Genomic DNA, 15,344 nt, shown 5'->3' with positions numbered 1-15,344 from the left:
TTATTTTGGCTTCAGCTGTAGCTGACTCAATCTGAGTAGCAATGGTTATTGCTTTTTCTAGTGTAAGTTGTGGTTCTAGAAGTAAACGTGCTCTTACACGAAGCACAGTTGTTTTCTCAATGAGCTGGTCTCTAATCATCTCATCTGCCATATTCCCAAAGTCACAAGTTACAATCAGACTCCTCAGGGAAGCAATATACTGCATTATAGTCTCCCCTGGTTTCTGCTCATGCTGGCGAAATCTGTAGCGATTAGCTACTACATTCACTTTTGGCACAAAAAAGTTCTTTAATGCAGTGAGTGCAGTCTCATATTTATCATCTGCAAGGGGAAAAGTGTAAAATATACGCTGCCCTTCTGCTCCAAGGTAGTGGATTAGCAGAGCACGCTTTCTTACTTCAGAAATCTCTGTAGCACTGATTGCAAGCAGATAAGTCTCAAACATATGGATCCAGACAGTAAAAGCAATTGGAGGCTTACCTGGGCTTTGCAGAAAGGGTGCAGGTGGGTTCAGAGGCAGAAGATCCATCCTCGTCACCAAAATGTTGTATCAACCAGGCAAGGTAGAATCATAGAATCATAGAATCATAGAATATCAGAGTTGGAAGGGACCTCAAGAGGTCATCTAGTCCAACCCCCTGCTCAAAGCAGGACCAATTCCCAGCTAAATCATCCCAGCCAGGGCTTTGTCAAGCCGGGCCTTAAAAACCTCCAAGGAAGGAGACTCCACCACCTCCCTAGGTAACGCATTCCAGTGTTTCACCACCCTCCTAGTGAAATAGTTTTTCCTGATATCCAACCTGGACCTCCCCCACTGCAACTTGAGACCATTGCTCCTTGTTCTGTCATCTGCCACCACTGAGAACAGCCGAGCTCCATCCTCTTTGGAACCCCCCTTCAGGTAGTTGAAGGCTGCTATCAAATCCCCCCTCATTCTTCTCTTCTGGAGACTAAACAATCCCAGTTCTCTCAGCCTCTCCTCATAAGTCATGTGCTCCAGACCCCTAATCATTTTTGTTGCCCTCCGCTGGACTCTTTCCAATTTTTCCACATCCTTCTTGTAGTGTGGGGCCCAAAACTGGACACAGTATTCCAGATGAGACCTCACCAATGTCGAATAAAGGGGAACGATCACGTTCCTCGATCTGCTGGCAATGCCCCTACTTATACAGCCCAAAATGCCGTTAGCCTTCTTGGCAACAAGAGCACACTGTTGACTCATATCCAGCTTCTCGTCCACTGTGACCCCTAGGTCCTTTTCAGCAGAACTGCTACCTAGCCATTCGGTCCCTAGTCTGTAGCAGTGCATGGGATTCTTCCGTCCTAAGTGCAGAACTCTGCACTTGTCCTTGTTGAACCTCATCAGGTTTTTTTCTGCCCAATCCTCTAATTTGTCTAGGTCCCTCTGTATCCGATCCCTACCCTCTAGTGTATCTACCACGCCTCCTAGTTTAGTGTCATCTGCAAACTTGCTGAGAGTGCAGTCCACACCATCCTCCAGATCATTAATAAAGATATTAAACAAAACCGGCCCCAGGACCGACCCTTGGGGCACTCCACTTGAAACTGGCTGCCAACTAGACATGGAGCCATTGATCACTACCCGTTGAGCCCGACGATCTAGCCAGCTTTCTATCCACCTTACAGTCCATTCATCCAGCCCATACTTCTTTAACTTGGTGGCAAGAATACTGTGGGAGACCGTATCAAAAGCTTTGCTAAAGTCAAGAAATAACACATCCACTGCTTTCCCCTCATCCACAGAGCCAGTTATCTCATCATAGAAGGCAATTAGGTTAGTCAGGCATGACTTCCCCTTCGTGAATCCATGCTGACTGTTCCTGATCACTTTCCTCTCCTCTAAATGTTTCATAATTGATTCCTTGAGGACCTGCTCCATGATTTTTCCAGGGACTGAGGTGAGGCTGACTGGCCTGTAGTTCCCCGGATCTTCCTTCTTCCCTTTTTTAAAGATGGGCACTACATTAGCCTTTTTCCAGTCATCTGGGACCTCCCCCGATCGCCATGAGTTTTCAAAAATAATGGCTAATGGCTCTGCAATCTCACCCGCCAACTCTTTTAGCACCCTCGGATGCAGCGCATCCGGCCCCATGGACTTGTGCACGTCCAGTTTTTCTAAATAGTCCCGAACCACTTCTTTCTCCACAGAGGGTTGGTCACCTTCTCCCCATGCTGTACTGCCCAGTGCAGCAATCTGGGAGCTGACCTTGTGCGTGAAGACAGAGGCAAAAAAATCATTGAGTACATTAGCTTTTTCCACATCCTCTGTCACTAGGTTGCCTCCCTCATTCAGTAAGGGGCCCACACTTTCCTTGATTTTCTTCTTGTTGCTAACATACCTGAAGAAACCCTTCTTGTTACTCTTAACATCTCTTGCTAACTGCAACTCCAAGTGTGATTTGGCCTTCCTGATTTCACTCCTGCACGCCTGAGCAATATTTTTATACTCCTCCCTGGTCATTTGTCCAATCTTCCACTTCTTATAAGCCTCTTTTTTGCATTTAAGATCAGCAAGGATTTCACTGTTTAGCCAAGCTGGTCGCCTGCCATATTTACTATTCTTTCTACACATCGGGATGGTTTGTTCCTGCAACCTCAATAAGGATTCTTTAAAATACAGCCAGCTCTCCTGGACCCCTTTGCCCTTCATGTTATTCTCCCAGGGGATCCTGCCCATCTGTTCCCTGAGGGAGTCAAAGTCTGCTTTTCTGAAGTCCAGGGTCCGTATTCTGCTGCTCTCCTTTCTTCCTTGTGTCAGGATCCTGAACTCGACCATCTCATGGTCACTGCCTCCCAGGTTCCCATCCACTTTTGCTTCCCCTACTAGTTCTTCCCTGTTTGTGAGCAGCAGGTCAAGAAAAGCTTTGCCCCTAGTTGGTTCCTCCAGCACTTGCACCAGGAAATTGTCCCCTACACTTTCCAAAAATTTCCTGGATTGCCTGTGCACCGCTGTATTGTTCTCCCAGCAGATATCAGGGTGATTAAAGTCTCCCATGAGAACCAGGGCCTGTGATCTAGCAATTTCTGCTAGTTGCCAGAAGAAAGCCTCGTCCACCTCATCCCCCTGGTCTGGTGGTCTATAGCAGACTCCAACCACAACATCACCCTTGTTGCTCCCACTTCTCAACTTTATCCAGAGACTCTCAGGTTTTTCTGCAGTATCATACCGGAGCTCTGAGCAGTCATACTCCTCTCTTACATACAACGCAACTCCCCCACCTTTTCTGCCCTGCCTGTCCTTCCTGAACAGTTTATATCCATCCATGACAGTACTCCAGTCATGTGAGTTGTCCCACCAAGTCTCTGTTATTCCAATCACATCATAGTTCCCTGACAGTGCCAGGACTTCCAGTTCTCCCTGCTTGTTTCCCAGGCTTCTTGCATTTGTGTATAGGCACTTAAGATAACTCAATGATCGTCCCTCTTTCTCAGCATGAGACAGGAGTCCTCCCCTCTTGCGCTCTCCTGCTTGTGCTTCCTCCCAGGATCCCATTTCCCCACTTACCTCAGGGCTTTGGTCTCCTTCCCCCGGTGAACCTAGTTTAAAGCCCTCCTCACTAGGTTAGCCAGCCTGCTGGCGAAGATGCTCTTCCCTCTCTTCGTTAGGTGGAGCCCATCTCTGCCTAGCACTCCTTCTTCTTGGAACACCATCCCATGGTCGAAGAATCCAAAGCCTTCTCTCCGACACCACCTGCGTAGCCATTCGTTGACTTCCACGATTCGACAGTCTCTACCCCGGCCTTTTCCTTGCACAGGGAGGATGGACGAGAACACCACTTGCGCCTCAAACTCCTTTATCCTTCTTCCCAGAGCCACGTAGTCTGCAGTGATCCGCTCAAGGTCATTCTTGGCAGTATCATTGGTGCCCACGTGGAGAAGCAGGAAGGGGTAGCGATCCGAGGGCTTGATGAGTCTCGGCAGTCTCTCTGTCACATCGTGTATCCTAGCTCCTGGCAAGCAGCAGACCTCTCGGTTTTCCCGGTCAGGGCGGCAGATAGATGACTCAGTCCCCCTGAGGAGGGAGTCCCCGACCACCACCACCCTCCTCCTCCTCTTGGGAGTGGTGGTCGTGGAACCCCCATCCCTAGGACAGTGCATCTTTTGCCTTCCAATCGGTGGAGTCTCCTTCTGCTCCCTTCCCTCAGATGGGCCATCTAGTCCACTCTCCGCATTAGCACCTGTAGAGAGAACATGGAAACGATTCCTCACCTGTATCTCCATTGCTGGTGCATGGACGCTCCTCTTTCTTCTTCTGGAGGTCACATGCTGCCAAACCTCCTCACAATCCTTCTGTCCCTGCTGCGCCTGCTCTGAATCTTCAGAACATTGTGGCCGTAGAAGCATCTCCTGACGTCTGTCCAGGAAATCTTCATTTTCCCTTATGCAACGCAGAGTCGATACTTGTTTCTCCAGCCCTCGAACCTTCTCCTCCAGTATGGAGACCAGCTTGCACTTTGTACAGACAAAGTCGCTTCTGTCCTGCGGAAGAAAGACAAACATGGCACAACCTGTGCAGGTTACAACAGCTGATCACTCACCTTCCATATCACCGTCCTCTTAGGAGCTTCCTCAACTGTTGCAGGAACTACTCGGAGAAACCTGCAGATGAAAGCCTCAGTGCGCTCTCCCCACACGAACTCCCAGGCAAACTCCCGCTGTTAGCCTCTGCTGTTCGCCGCTCAGCTGGTTCGCTGCTGACTGTATTAACAAACTTCAACAGAACTTTATTTACAGTGGAAATCTCTATACCAAGCTGTAGCTGCACACTCTGTAACTCTCCCAGCCTCCTCAACTCCTCCCCCCTCCTTCCTGTTTCCTGTCCTTTCAGACTCCAAACAGCCAGTGCTCCCAGTTCTAATAATCACATGCACCAGCTAAACACCACAGATCCCCAGTAATGGACCAGGACCCCATTGTCCTAGGTCAGTGCTGGGCAACCTGCGGCCCGCGGGCTGCATGAGGCCCGTCAGGGTAATCCCTGATTGCCGGGAATGGTGAACAGTGGCCACTGGGAGCTGCGGGGGGCTGTGCCTGCGGATGGTCGCGGCCTGCAATCAGATTACTCTGATGGGCCACATGCGGGCCTCAGGTTGCCCACCACTGTCCTAGGTGCTGTACAAACACAGAACAAAAAGACAGTCCCCCAAAGAGCTTACGCTCTGAGTAACCTCCATTACTCCCCTTCTATGTTCCTAGGCCCCATTCCAACAAGGATGGCACATGTCTACTCCCTGTGCATGGTGCATAATGCAGAGGCGTCTGACTCAAAGAGAATGGCATGAAAGGAGATAGTAATTGCTTCTCCCTTCTGCTTCATAAGAGACTGATACTCACTGAAGGGCGCTGAGTGGGGAAGGTCAGCACAGATAATTGTGTGGTTAAAGCATTGCTGGGGCCCAAAGTTACTTGCATCGGTCCTTCACTTGTGGGATTGTGTGTATTTGAAGAGTGATTTTATGAAACAGCACACTCCAGCCAGAATTGCTTTTCTTTAAACAGTTACTCAGAGTGCTTTTCCCCACAGAGTTTCAGAAGGATTTTCACTTGGATTGACTGACACAGTGAAACGGAAGATACAGTTCAAGGATGAAAAGGCCCAGTACTTTGTATAGTTTTCAGTGAAAACATCAATAAACCACATTAGCTGGTGTTTTGAGCTGTCAGAGGCATGGACACTTTGTTTTGTTCATTTATCTGAATTATAGCCCTAACTGGAAAAAAGCAGAACTGAACAACCCCAAACTTGGGGGAAGTTGTGATCCAGATCCCAACTTCACAGGCAGCTGCTTGTCTCTGTGATGGTCCAAACCAAAACCCCAGATAAGAGACCTGACAGGTTGAGGGAGAAGTTAAAACCCAGATTCAATACTAGAACCAACGTTTGCAACTCACAAACTGGATTGCTCTTGTAGAGATGGCCCTGTGTGCTGGGTAACTGACACTGGATGAGGTTGAAGGCATTTTTGTTTTGCTTTTTATAAAAAGCATTGCCGCAATGATCTTGAAGAAAAAAAAGACTTGGGGCCTGATTCTACTTTCATTTATGTTAGAGTAAATCGGGCGTAGTATCGCCACCAAAATAAAACTGGAGTGAGAACTGAATCGGGTCCATACTTTGTAAGATGAAATTCAACCAGATGTGGAGGGCTAGTACAATCTCTTCCAAACCACTTTCACCCAACAAGTAAGGCTGTGAGAGGAAAGAGAGGGCCACGAGTGGAAGAACTGTTAAGAGGCCTCGTGTACTACCCTATTTGGAACCACAGGTACAAACAATGTAGATCCCATGGCTAGGAACTCCTGTGAAGCACGAGTGGAGGGGCTGCTGCTTCTATTCCAACCCATAGGCTGGAGAAGCAGTGGCCATAGAGGGAATGCATTACGACACTGAGGCACTCATTTGCAAGCTCTCTCTCTCTGGTTGAGTGTGTCTATAATATGAGGCCTACCAATTTGGACACTGTTCCTTTAACTGATGTCCTTATAATCTTCAGTACCAAAATGCAAACCTCATGTAACTACAGTTTTAGAAAAGCAGAGGCTACCTTGCTTGATTGGATGGATACACAGAATCAGCCTCAATTTAGCTGCTTCAAACATTTTACTGGCCTGTGCTGGATTTTTCATCAGAGTGGACTACATAGCAGACACTGGAAATACTTCTAATTTGATGGCTTGGATATCGCCCAGGTTTATTGTATAAAGCTAGATGCAAGAGTTCACAGCAAAATCTTTGCTTAATTGGCACAAAATCTCTCCATGCCATTGTTGGGTGGTGTTTTGCTCTTGGGTCAGAAGGAGGGTGCCACTAGAAATAATTGTATACAGTGTGTGTGGGAGTGAGGAGGAGGAGGAGGAAGAGGCATGGTACATCCCTTTTTACATGCCTGCAGCAAACTGCTAGGGTAACACTGATGAGCTGACCTACACGTTCATACTGATTTCAGCCCATAATCGCTTCAAATATATTCATTAATGTAAGGCAGAGTTGGAACTCACCTAGCGAAATAACATAGGGCTTAAAGAGGAACTGAAAGACATGACATCTGCCAAGCCTTAAAGTCACGATTCTGTTTCCCCTGGCTACGCCGTATGTGATAAAGCCTTCTGTGCTGCTGTAGGAGTTAATGATGCCATCCTCTGTAGTGAGTGAAACACAGAACCCTGAACACAGGTTGGGGCAGGTAACTAGAAGGGGAACTGATTTTCAACCTCTTTGATTCACCATCTATTCAATGATTATTTTACAATCTGCACATATTTGGGACCCTAAGAGGTTTGTTCCTTCTTTTCAAAGCATTTCTGTTCCCCTTTAAAGAATCTGAGGGACCAAAAGGGGTAAGATGCACTGGGAAGAGAAACAAGTTCAAAACAGTTTCAAACAACTGGATATAATCTTTTTCTTCCATTCCTCTCCTAGAACCTGATCCAAATCCCTTTTGTCTTTCCATTGACTTCAGTGGGAGCTGGATCAGGCCCCTAAAGACATTGTTTTGGCATGGTCTGTTAACCATCAACAGCAGATGAAGTGATTTCTGTGTTAGTGAAGGGTCTAAATCACTTTGGAGTACTGCAGGAAAGTCACTACTGTGTGTAAAGTCTGGCTTTCAGTATGAAAACCACATGCTGAATAGAATTATTGCTTATGACGGCAGTGACTACCTGCCCCAAGAGGGATTGGGGCTCCATTGTGCAGGGTGTTGTACCAACACATGCAAAGAAAGTATTATTATTCCCACTCTGTATATGGGGAACTGAGGCACAGAGTGAGCATCATCTTTGGCTTTAACCTTTCTCTGGGTCCTCACATCTAGGCAATGTCTAAATTCTTTCTGCGCCACATGTCTAAGATATGGCCTTTCCTATTAAGCCACACAGCTAAAACTCCTGTCCTGGCTGTTGTCATCTCGTATCTCAATTACTGCAACATTCTTCTCTCTAGCCTTCACAAATGCCGTCTTGCCCTACTCGTGTTCGTTCAGAATGCTGCTGCCAAGATCCTTTTCCTAGCCTGTTGCTCTGACCATGTCACCCCTCTCTCTTTGCATCCTTCCACTGCCCCCCTCTTCTCTATCATGTTAAACATAAGCTACTTGTCTTCACTTTCAAAGCCGCTTCACAGTCTATTCCCATCGTACAGTACGGAAAGTTTGACTCCCATCTAATAGGGAGCCAGTCTCCATTGCCCATGTGTGAAATTTTCAAACATGCACCTTCGTGCTTTCTCCCACGCTGCACCTCATGCTTGGGAGGAGCTCCCCTGGAACGTCCGCAAACCTGCTTCACTGTCCTCCTTCAAATCCCTCCTTTGCTGTGATGCCCACACAAAACTTAACAGCTGGTGAGATGTTACCATTGCCTATCATACTGACCATTACTGTCTTTGTTTCCATGAACTGTGCTGTATGCCTGTATCTATCTGTTGCCTCTTGTCTTATATTTAGATTGAAAGCTTTTTGAGGCAGGGACTGTTTTTGTTCGCTGTTTGTACTGCGCCTAGCACAAAGGGCTGTGACTGGAACTCCTAAGCACTATGGTAATACAAATACTCCTAGACTTTAAGAACAGAAGGGACCATTGTGATTATCTAGTCTGACCTCCTGCACATTGCAGGTCACAGAACCTCACTCACCCACTCCTGAAATAGACCCCAGCCTCTGGCTGAGTTACTGAAGTCCTCAAATAATGGTTTAAAGACTTCAAGTTACAGAGAATCCACCACTTACACTAGTTTAAACCTGCAAGTGACCCGTGCCCCATGCTGCAGAGGAAGGCGAAAAACCCCCATGGTCTCTGCCAATCTGACTCGGGGGAAATTTTCTTCCTGGCCCCAAATATGGCTATCAGCTAGACCATGAGCATGTGGGCAAGATCTACCAGGCAGATACTTGGGAAAGAATTTTCTGTAGTAACTCAGTTAACAGAGTGCCAGCAACACTGAGGCACCTCCTTTCCACCTCAATCTGCAATGTAGCAATCCCACCACACCACATCTAACTAGCCGGCAAGTCCAACACTGCATGTCTGTGCCAAATGTGCCGTACCATGGGAGCAATGGGAGTGTATCCTGGGTCACGACTGATCCATCTGGTGATCATGTCACTGGCTAGTTGCTTCATTGCTACTGTTGCCTTCATCAGTGGATATGTACCCACTTTCTTTGAAGTAAGGAACAATTCTGTATCACGCTATAGAAGCCATCAGAATATTACAACAACCGATAAACTCATTCTATGTGATGTCAGTGCCTGAGCAGGAACTGGCAGTGCCACCTGGTTCAACACCATGGTACACAGAAAGAATGCTGTCGTCAGTGTAAATTTGCCAATAACACACACCACTTTACTGCCCCAAATTTCCCAGCAACATTAAGGTGCCAGCATTGGCATTTCAAGGGTTACTCATAGATGTATATTTTTTTGTAGGCATCTCAGCAGGGAAGAATTCTAAGGAAGGATGTGGAAGAGGCAGCCTGAGTTAAGCTACTATTATTTTTCAAGCTAAAAGAACAGGTTCTGGGACTCCTATCACTCCAAAGGAGATCCATGTATCCCTCCTTCTGTCTTGATTATTACTACTTGTTACTGTGTGTCTGAGTGGGCAAGGGAGAGTGGGTGGCCAGTTTTCAGCAGCTGAGTGCATTTTTAATCACATTCTGTGTGGGCTTCAAGGTAAACTGAAGATGGTTAAATATCACGAAATGGACCATGGAAGGTTGCATCCTAGTCTTCTTACAAAGATAAGCAAGAGCTAGTGTGGGATTTTATACACATTGCATGTCATGCTCTGAATCAGGATGGATGGGATTGTGCCCTAGAACTAATCATGTTTTTAGATTATTATTTATTATTATTTGTAACATTGTAGTGCCTAGCAAACCCAGGTATGGACCAGGACTCCATTGTGCTAGGCGCTGTACAAAACAAAAATAGACTCCATTGTGCTAGGCGCTGTACAAAACAAAAATAGATCCATGACATTATTTGATTTATGTCAAATGACAAAAATTCAAATCCCCCCTGTTTTGAAGTATATACACCAGACAGATATAATCTTGATCCTGTCATACTTTTAATGAGCCTATCCAAAGCCCTATGGAGCTGACGGAAAGAATCCCATTGATGCAAGAAGCTTTAGATCAGGCCCCATTATGAGACAACTGGAGAGACCTTATTGTAATTGGAAAAAAGGATTTGCTTGCCTTCCCCACAAAAATTATTTGATTGTATCTCCCACCCTGCCCTCCCTCCTCCAAACGGATGGCAGGCTCCAACTTTAATCAACTATATCTTCCTTTTTTTAACCAGTGATGGATAGGAGACTTGGGCAGCTTAAGTCAATGGTGTTACACTAGAGATGAATTTAGTTAATTGGTGACATTCTCTAGGTACCATACCAAGTTGCAGAAATCCCCATGAGCTATTTCATATATTAGAGTGTGAGACTTTTCTTCTAGTGACATAAGTCTTTATTTTCTAGACATTTATACCCCAATGGCATTCGGACACCAAGACTAAAGTAAATTAGAAACATCATTTATAACAGGGTTGTAACATGCAGGATCCCTAAGCATGGCCCAAAGGGGGAAGAAGAGAAAACAAAACATTGAAATAAAATCTAAAATAGCTGGTACGAAGAGAGAGGTCGTGTGCTCTAGTGGAGGAGGACTGGCCTGGGACTCAAGGAAACTCATGTTCTATTCCTGGCTCTGATACTGACCTGCTGTGTGACCTTAGGCAAGTCTCTGTGCCTCTCCTACATGTGGTCTGTTTTGTCTACTTAAAGTGAAGGCTGTTTGGGATGGAGCTATCTCTTACTATGTGCGTACAGTATCTAATGCAATGGGGCACCAGTCTTGGAGGGGGCCTCTATGCACTACTATAATAAACATAATAATAATAACCAAGCTTCTCAGTGATTGCTATTCCTGTTTATTATTTGTATTGTGATAGGTACTCGAAGCGCTAATCAATGTCTAATCTATCTGTTCAGGTTCTTATACCATCCCCATCACAGGGTTATCCAAGCACCTTTTAGTAAGAGTAGATCTAGGGTGACTTCTCCTCTGGTCGGAGTCTCTACTTTCTTGATCACAGAACTGTCCTCTTCATATGAACATTGAATTGCTTTGGTGCGTGGTTGGCTGTATTTGTTACCAGATAGCTGATGATTCAGAACAGTGCTGTAAAATGTAAGTGGCATCTGTGTCTTGGGGGAAGAACACCTGCCACCTTACTCCAGCGTGTTCTTTTTGCTTCAATTAGTTAAAGTATTATAGTGCATCAGTGGAGTTTTGCCTGATGCCACTAAAACAAAAGAAAAGCACTTTCTGTGATCTAGAATACTAATCTTTTGGTGATACAGGCTGAGGTGCAGAGCTGAATGCCTGATTAGAGACACTGGAGGGGCTTGACGCTTTTCTGTGATGAAACAAGCCTTGTCCAGTACTCCATCACACGAAGTGGGCCATCAGTCCATTCTGCTGTGGCAAATTGTGCAGCGCACACTGCACATCAGTGGACAGAGGAAATTGTTGACCTAGATTACCACGGCAAATCTCAGCTCTTCTGAGAACTGCCATGGGCTATTTAATGACCACATACCACTTTTTTTTTTTAAACATGTCACTTAATAGATTACAGGCCAGATTCAAAAATAGTGCCTAAAGACAGGCTCCTAAATCCCTATTATGGCACCTAAGTGATCTGATTTTTCAGACGTGCTTGAGCACCGAGTAATTTCCATTGACTTCAGTAGCCGCTGCTGGCTGCTCAGCGCTTTTGAAAAATCTCATCACATATTTAGGGACCTACATATGGATTTTGAAGTCTGTGCTGTAGGCCCCCATTTAAAACAAATCTAGGCCTGTGTATACATAGCCACTTGCGTGGCACTCAGCTATCTGCCTTGCAAAGATGAAGGCTGAGTTGGCCCGGCTGGGATTTGATGCTGTAGTTCAATGGAGACTAGGGTCCAAACCCTCAAGTAGTGGAGTTACACCAGCTAAGGATCTGGCCTCAGGTGCTCATCCATACCTGATGCTTAGTCCACTATGCATTATTACTATTTTTGTTTGTTTTGTTGGGGGATTCTGCTGCTGACATTGGTTATGTCCTGTGTGTTCATATAACAGAGTCCTTCCTACATGCATACAGAAGTGAGGCCTTTTTGTGTTAAGCACTGTGCAAACCCTGATTCTCGCAGTTATAAATGGTCCAGAACATATGTTGGGGGATTCTGCTGCTGACATTGGTTATGTCCTGTGTGTTCATATAACAGAGTCCTTCCTACATGCATACAGATAATTTATTCATCCCAAAATGCATGTGTACATTTGTAGGGCAAAGGTAGTGAGGAATGTTCACCGTCATCATAGTGGTGTTCAGTGTCCAAGGAACCCAGATACTTAAACCCAGATACACCACTGGATACTTAAACCATATTCTTCTCATCCTAGGCTCGATTCTCCTCTTGCTTTCTGGCAGATTTATGCCATTAAAACTTCATTGAATGCAGCAGGGTTACTCCGGATTTACACCAGAGTAAGCGGAACCAAAGTCTGGCCGTTTGTGTCTTGTTTGTGTGTTAATGGCTGTGAAATTTTGTTTGAGCCTCCTTGTGAACTTTAATCTCTGAAGATGTACTCATCCCTCCTTCATGCTGCATTTTGTTTAGAAACAAATCCAATGTGCTGATATTCTTTTTAAATGCTGAAAAATGACCTTGCTTGTTTTGATGTGCACAGAACAATGGCATTCACTGTCTGCACTCGTTCTCAACCCAAGGGCTGTGAGTCATCAGGATTATGAAAGACACAGCATTTAGTCACTGGCTGTCAATCACATGTGTGGTGAAAGATGGAGCCTTTCAGGAACGTCTGTCCCGGTAATCGTCGTTGTTTGTTGGGTGCATCTCACTAGAACCCAAGCCTCCAATCAGAAGTGAGGCCTTTTTGTGTTAAGCACTGTGCAAACACACGTTGACACAAGCCTGGCCCTGAAGAGCTTATGATCTGTTTGATAATATCGACTTCTTTTGCAGTTTTCATCCAAGGGTCTTCACAGACATCAGCTAGCTAAGCCTCGCAGCAGTCCTGACAGTGAGGGAAGTGTTAGTGCATTGTATAGAGAAGAAACGTGACTGAAGGGGTTGGGCACTAGCCTAGAACTTGGGAAATCTAGGTTCAAGGCCTTGCTCCACTCCAGACTTCTTGTATGACCTTGGGCAAGTCACTCAGCCGCTCAGTGCCTCAGTTCCTCATTTGTATGTAGCAAACTCCTAGCCCCCATAGCAAGGGGGCTGTGCCCCAAAAGAGGACACACACCTCTTAGGGCCTGTGGGGTCTACCCCAAAGTCCTGCACTGTTAACTTTTCCAACAGCAGGAGGGAAGGGATGGGGGATGCGACCCTCCCACCCCAGTCATCATGGCAACCTTCTCCAATGGGAGGAGGGGAGACATCAGCAGTCCCCAGCAGCCAATCAGAGGGAGGAAAACAACCAGGCAGACTGCAAGCACTCTCTGCCCTGGGCAGTGCCCTGGATGCCTGGGAACTCAGCAGGGAGGCTGTGGATAGCTCAGCTTTCCCAGCACGGGGCAGAGACCAGCTGGGAGTGAAGGGGAGAGAGGTCTCCCTGCCGCTGGCCTGCACAGCACATCCGGGCCCAGCAACTGGCCGGTCTGTGACCTCAGCCTGCAGAAAAGCCTTAGGAGGGGACAATCCACTCCTCCTGCCCCCAGTCTGCCAGCAATTGGAGGAGACAGTCCAGCTCTCTTGACACCGCCTGCACCCTGCTGGCCCTGAAACAGGAAGCAGGAGTTTGTATCCAGAGACCTGACCTGCTTACAACTGAACCCGCAGGGTCCAAGCTTTAAAAACTGTCAGCATCGTCCCAGAAGGGGCGGGTGGCTAGTCCCTCTCCAGTGATCCCTAGGGAGGACTTGCCTGCCCTGCCCAGTCTCCTGACTTCTCAGTGAGAAAAGGAGCCTGTGGGAACACTGTTACCACTAGACAGGTAGTTAGGGTTTAATCTTACACCATTAAGGCACATTGCATCTGCGAAAGGGCTTTCCCCTGCCTGGATCATTGAGACCTGCACTGCCAATTCCCAGTGTAATGAAGTGTGTTTCTAACAGCATCTCCTTACAGGCCTGCAACATGTCTCCACATGCACCTCCTGGGTACCTGAGATGTGGGGAATGAACAGAACTAGGAGGGGAGACACTTTTGTTTAGGAACACTGGGGGAAATTTGTGGTCACATGACCTAGTATGCTTGCAGGCATAGTCTTTAGTAATTAAAATATTAATATATCTAATCATACTCCTACCTGGAGGATAAAAGGGTAATCAGTAGCACCTAGCATGGATTTATTAAGAACAAATCATGCCAAGCCAGCTTGACTTCCTTCTTTGACAGAGTAATTGGTTTGGTGGAATGTGGTGGACATAATATATATGGACTTTAGCTTTAACACAGTCTCACATGACATTCTGATAAGTAATCTGGAGAAATGCAGGCTCGGTAGAACTACCATTAAGTGGCTACTTAATTGGTTAAACAACCACAAACAAAGAATAGCTATTAATGGAATGATATGAATTTGGAAAGAGGTCTCAAGTGGGGTTCCACAGGGCTTTGTTATGGGTCTGGTGTTACTTAATGTTTTTATTGATGATCTGCATGTACGAATAGAGAGCATACTGATCAAATTTGTAGATGACACAAAGCTGGGGGGGGGAGGGTTGCCAATACTTCTGGAGGATAGAGCTAAAATTCAAAGGGATCTTGATAAATTGGAGAACTGGGCTATAGACAACAAAATGAAATTCAACAGAGACAAATGTAAGGTACTACACCGAGGGAAGAAAAACCAAATGCACAAATACAGAATGGGGGATAATTGGCTTGGCAGCAGCACTGGTGAGAAACATCTGGGAGTTATGGTGGATCATAGCCTCAACATGAGTCAACAATGCAATGCTGTTGCAAAAAAAGCAAATGCAATTTGGGGTTATAGTGACAGAGGCATAGCATGGAAGTCACGGGAGGTGATAGTACTGCTCTACGTGGCACTGATTAGGCCTCAGCTGGAGTATGGTATCCAGTTTTGGCCATCAATGTATAAAAAGGAAAACTGGAAAGGATCCAGAGTCGAGCAACAAAAGATAATCAAAAGGATGGAATATAAGCCAAATCAGCAAAGGCTGAAGGAACGGGGTATGTTTAGTTTGGAAAAGAGGAGATGGGGCGGGGGGGGGGGGAGGGGGGAGAAAGACACGGACATGATAGCGGCGTTAAAATACTTGAAAGACGGACAAAAA

The sequence above is a fragment of the Trachemys scripta genome, chromosome 1 (genome assembly GCF_013100865.1).
Source record: "Trachemys scripta elegans isolate TJP31775 chromosome 1, CAS_Tse_1.0, whole genome shotgun sequence".
Taxonomy (NCBI): Eukaryota; Metazoa; Chordata; order Testudines; family Emydidae; genus Trachemys; species Trachemys scripta.
Note: the sequence above shows the minus strand (reverse complement) of the source record.